This window comes from Mustela nigripes, chromosome 16 (genome assembly GCF_022355385.1).
Source record: "Mustela nigripes isolate SB6536 chromosome 16, MUSNIG.SB6536, whole genome shotgun sequence".
Lineage (NCBI taxonomy): Eukaryota > Metazoa > Chordata > Mammalia > Carnivora > Mustelidae > Mustela > Mustela nigripes.
This window is the reverse complement of record NC_081572.1, coordinates 29,100,058-29,105,760: the sequence shown is the minus strand read 5'-3', so window position 1 is coordinate 29,105,760 and position 5,703 is coordinate 29,100,058. Positions and strand designations below refer to the sequence as shown.

The 5,703-nt window shown below is 39.6% G+C and overlaps 1 pseudogene; it reads right to left on the bottom strand.

Annotated features, from left to right (window-relative positions):
* Positions 1–3,165: 3,165 nt before the first annotated feature.
* LOC132004459 (elongation factor 1-alpha 1-like) lies at positions 3,166–4,866 on the bottom strand (annotated as a pseudogene).
* Between the last annotated feature and the right edge of the window lie 837 nt (positions 4,867–5,703).

Below are 5,703 nucleotides of genomic sequence, written 5' to 3'. Positions count from 1 at the left end.
GTTTTGATTTGAATTTCCCTGATGGCTAATGATATTAAACATTTTTTCATATGTCTGTTAGACGTTAGTGTGTCTTCTTGGAGAAGTGTGACAGTCTCTTCAATAAATGGTGCTGGGAAAATTGGACAGCTATATATAGAAGAATGAAACTTGACCACTCTCTCACACCATACACAAAGATAAACTCTAAAAGGATAAAAGACCTCAAGTGAGACAGGAATCCATCAAAATCCTAGATGAGAACATAGGCAGTAACCTTTTTGACATCGGCCACAGCAACTTCTTTCAAGACATGTCTCCAAAGGCAAGGGAAACAAAAGCGAAATGAACTTTTGGGACTTCATTAAGATAAAGAGCTTCTGCACAGCAAGGGTAACAGTCAACAGCACAAAGCGGCAAGCCACGGAATTTGCAAATGACACTTCAGATAAAGCACTGCTATCCAAGATCTATAAAGAACTTCTCAAATTCAACACCCAAAAAACAAATAATCAAGTCCAGTTTTGTTTTTATTTTTCAAGATTGCTTTGGCTATTTGAGGTCTTTTGTGGTTCCCTAACAAATAAAGGATTGTTTGTTCTAGTTTAAAATGATGGTGATATTTGATAAGGATTGCATTATATCTATAGATTGGTTTGGGTAATACAGACACTTTTTAAAAATTTATTTATTTTCAGCATAACAGTATTTATTGTTTTTGTACCACACCCAGAGCTCCATGCAATCCGTGCCCTCTATAACACCCACCACCTGGTACCGCGACCTCCCACCCCCTGCCCCTTCAAACCCCCAGACCTTTTTTCAGAGTCCATAGTCTCTCATGGTTCACGTCCCCTTCCAATTTCCCCCAACTCCCTAATAATACTTCTTCTTCCAATCCGTGAGCATGGAATGCCTTTTTATTTCTTTGCCTTGACTTGAACTTTTTTCATCAGTGTTTTATAGTTTTCATAGTATCACAGTAGAGGTCTTTCACCTACTTGGTTAAGCTTATTCTTAGGTATTTAATTGCTTTTGGTGCAATTGTAAATGGGATTGGGATTGCATTTGTAATTTTACTTCATGCTGCTACATTATTTGTGTATAGAAATGTGAAGATTTATGGGGCACCTGGGTGACTCGGTCATTAGGCATCTGCCTTCAGCTCAGGTCATGATCCTGGGGTCCTGGGATCGAGCCCCACATTGGGCTCCCTGCTCATCGAGAGGCCTGCTTCTCCCTTTCCCACTCCCCCTGCTTGTGCTCCCTCTCTGGCTGTCTCTCTGTGTCACATAAATGAATAAAATCTTAAAAAAAAAAAAAAGAAATGTGACAGATTTCTGTACATTGATTTTGTACCCTGTAACCTTACTGAATTCATTTATCATTTCTAGTAGCTTTTAGGTAGAGTCTTCCAGATTTTCTATACGATAAATAGTGAGAGTTTTACTTCTTCCTTGCCTATTTAGATGCCTTTTATTCTTTTTCTTGTCTGACTGCCATGGCTAGAACTTCTATGTTGAATAAAAGTGGTGTGAGGGGACATCCCTGTCTTGTTGTTGATCTTAGGAGGATCGCTCTCAGTTACTCCCCATTGAGTATGGTGTTGGCTGTGCATTTTTCATATATAGCCTTTCGTGTATTGAGGCTTGTTCTCTCTAAACCTACTTTCTTGAGGTTTTTTTTTTTTTTTTTTTTTTGATGATGAATGGATGTTGTTCTTTGTCAAATGCTTTTTCTGTATCTATTGAAATGAGCATATGGTTTTTATGCTTTCTCTTATTGATGTGATATATCACTTTGATTGTTTGGTAAATATCGGACCACACTTACAACCCAGGAAAGTGATCATGGTGTATGATTTTTTTAATGTATTGTTGGATTCAGTTTGCTTATATTTTGTTGAGGGTCTTTGCATCAATATTCATGAGAGATATTGGCCGTAGTTCTCTTTTCTAATGGCATCTTTATCTGGTTTTGGTATTAGAGTAATGTTGGTTTCCTAGAATAAATTTGGAAGTTTTCCTTCCTCTTCTGTTTCTTGCAATAGTTTGAGAATAGGTATTGACTCTTTAAATGTTTGTTAGAATTCATCTGTGAAGACATGTGGTCCTGGACTTTTGTTTGCTGGGAGGTTTTTTTTTTAAGATTTTATTTATTTATTTGACAGAGATTACAAGTAGACAGAGAGGCAGGCAGAGAGAGGAAGGGAAGCAGGCTCCCCGGCGAGCAGAGAGCCGGATGTGGGGCTCAATCCCAGGACCCTCGGATCATGACCTGAGCCGAAGGCAAAGGCTTTAACCCACTGAGCCACCCAGGCACCCCTGTTGGGAGTTTTTTGATTACTGATTCAATTTCATTGCTGGCAGTTTGTTCAAATTTTCTATTTCTTTCTGATTCAATTTTGGGGAGGTTATGTGTTTCTTAAAATTTATCTGGTTCTTCTAGGTTGTCCAATTTGTTGGCATGTAGATTTTCATAATATTCTGTTACAACTGTTTGTATTTCTGTGGCGTCATTTGTATTCTCCTCTTTCATTTCTGATTTTGCTTATTTAAATCCTCTCCTTTTTGGGTGAGTCTGGCTAGAGGCTTATTAGTTTTGTTAATCTTTTGAAAGAAGCTTCTGGTTTTGTGGATCTATTGCTTTTTTATCTCTTATTTAAAAAAATTTTTTTAAAGTTTTTATTTAAAATCTAATTAGTTGGGGCACCTGGGTGGCTGAGTCAATTAAGCATCTGCCTTTGGCTTGAGTCATGATCCCCGAATCCTGGGATCAAGCCCCACATCAGGCTCCCTGCTCAGCGGGGACCCTCTTCTCCCTCTTCCACTCGCCCTGCTTGTGCTCTCTCTGTCTCCCTCAAATCAATACATAAAATCTTAAAAAAAAAAATTCTAGTTAGTTAACATACCCTGGAGTATTAGTTCCAGGTGTACCATTTAGTGATTCAGCTTACTCATCACAAGTGTACTCCCCATCCCTACCACCTATTTAACCCACCCTCCCTCCCACCTCATGTCTGATAACCCCGTTTGTTCTCTCTACTTGAGACTTTATGTCTCGGTTTGCCCCTTTCTCTTTTTTTTCCTTTGCTCATTTGTTTTGTTTCTTGACTTTCACCTAGGAGTGATATCACATGGTATTTTTTCTTTCTTTGACTCTTTTTTTTTTTTTTTCTCATGAAACTTTTGTTTTAATGGGTCTCAAAATTCTGTGACAGATTTTTGGTCAAGTTGTTTCCATTAAAAAGTACTGATTTTAAAAACTAATAACTTAAAACTGCCACACACACACACACAAATGGTCCACCAAACATTCTCCTTTCCTTCTGAAGGTTTTATGATGCATTGTGATCATTAACCAGTCTTTTACTATTAAACTTAAATGGCCAATTGACACAAACAGTTCTGAGACCGTTCTTCCACCACTGATTAAGACTGGGGTGGCAGGTATTGGGGATAATATTCATTTAGCCTTCTGAGCTTTCTGGGCAGACTTGGTGACCCTGCCAGCTCCAGCTGCCTTCTTGTCCACTGCTTTGATGACACCCACAGCAAACGTCTGTCTCATGTCACGAACAGCGAAACAGCCCAGAGGAGGATAGTCAGAGAAGCTCTCAACACACATAGGCTTGCCAGGAACCATATCAACAATGGCAGCATCACCAGATTTCAAGAACTTGGGACCATCTTCCAGCTTTTTTCCAGAATGACGATCTATCTTCTTCAGTTCAGCAAACTTGCAAGCGATGTGAGCTGTGTGACAATCCAGCACAGGTGCATATCCAGCACTAATTTGGCCTGGATGGTTCAGAATAATCATCTGAGCTGTGAAGCCAGCTGCTTCCATTGGTGGGTCATTTTTGCTGTCCCCAGCCACACTGCCACGACGAACATCTTTGACAGATACGTTCTTGAGGAAGAGCCTCACTCAAAGCTTCATGGTGCATTTCAACAGACTTGACTTCAGTTGTAACATTGACTGGAGCAAAAGTGACCACCATGCCAGGCTTAAGAACACCAGTCTCCACTCGGCCCACAGGGACAGTACCAATACCATCAATTTTGTAGACGTCCTGGAGAGGCAGACGCAAGGGCTTGTCAGTTGGACGAGTTAGTGGCAGAATGCAACCCGGAGCTTCAAGCAGTGTGGTTCCACTGGCATTCCCATCTTTACGGGTGACTTCCATCCTTTGAACCAAGGCATATTAGCACTTGGCTCCAGCATGTTGTCACCATTCCAACCAGAAATTGGCACAAATGCTACTGTGTTGGGGTTGTAGCCAATTTTCTTAATGTAGGTGCTGACTTCCTTAACGATTTCCTCGTATCTCTTCTGGCTGTAGGGTGGCTCAGTGGAATCCATTTTGTTAACACCAACAATTAGTTGTTTTACACCCAGTGTGTAAGCCAGAAGGCATGCTTACGGGTCTGCCCGTTCTTGGAGATACCTGCTTCAAATTCACCAACACCAGCAGCAACAATCAGGACAGCACAGTCAGCCTGGGATGTGCCTGTAATCATGTTTTTGATAAAGTCTCTGTGTCTTGGAGCATCAATGATGGTCACATAATACTTGCTGGTCTCGAATTTCCAGAGGGAGATATCAATGGTGATACCACATTCACATTCAGCTTTCAGTTTACCCAAGACCCAGGAGCCTTTTCCCATCTCAGCAGCCTCCTTCTCGAATTTTTCGATAGTTCTTTTGTCGATCCCACCACATTTGTAGATCAGATGACCAGTAGTGGTAGACTTGCCTGAATTTACGTGTCCGATGACAACAATGTTGATATGAGTCTTTTCCTTCCCCATTCTGGTTTAGGTTGAGTGGTGGTTTTCACGACACCTGTGTTCTGGCGGCAAACCCGTTGCAAAAAAAAAAAGCCTTTCTTTGACTCTTTAGCTCCATTCATGTCCTTGCAAATGTCAAGCTTTCATTTATTTTTTTTTTTTAACATTTCTTTTATTTCTTCTCTAATTTTTCTTTCCTTTTGCTGGTTTGGGGTTTGTTTGCTCTTCTTTTTCTAGCTCCTTTTGCTATATGGTTAGATTGTTTACCTGAGATTTTTCTCGCTTCTTGAGGTAGGACTGTATTGCTACAACTATCCCTCTTAGGACCACTTTTGCTGCATCCCAAAGATTTTGGACCCTTGTGTTTTCATTTTCATCTGTCTCCATGTACTTTTTAAAATTTCTTCTTTAATTTCTTGGTTGACCCATTCTTTGTTTAGTAGCATATTATTTAACCTCCAATTATTTGTGCTCTTTTCCAGATTTTTTTTGTGTTTGATTTGTAGTTTCATAGTGTTGTGGGTTAGAAAAGATGCATAGAATGATTTTTATCTTTTTGAATTTTTTGAGACTTGTTTTGTGGCCTAATACGTGATCTCTTTTGGAGAATGTCCCATGTGTAGTTGAAAAGAATGTGTATTCTGCTGTTTGAGGATGGAATATTCTGAATATATCTGTTAAACTCATCTGGTCCAATGTATCATTCAAAGCTACTGTTTGCTTATTGATTTATGATTGGAAGATCTGTTCATTGATGTAAGTGGGGTATTGAAGTCCCCTCCTATTATTGTATTACTATGGATTATTACTTTACGTTTAGTTATTAACTGTTCTAACTATTGGGTGCTCCCATGTTGGGTGCATAAATATTGACAGTTGTTGTGTATTCTTGTTGGATTGTCCCCTGAATGATTATATAGTATTCTTCTTT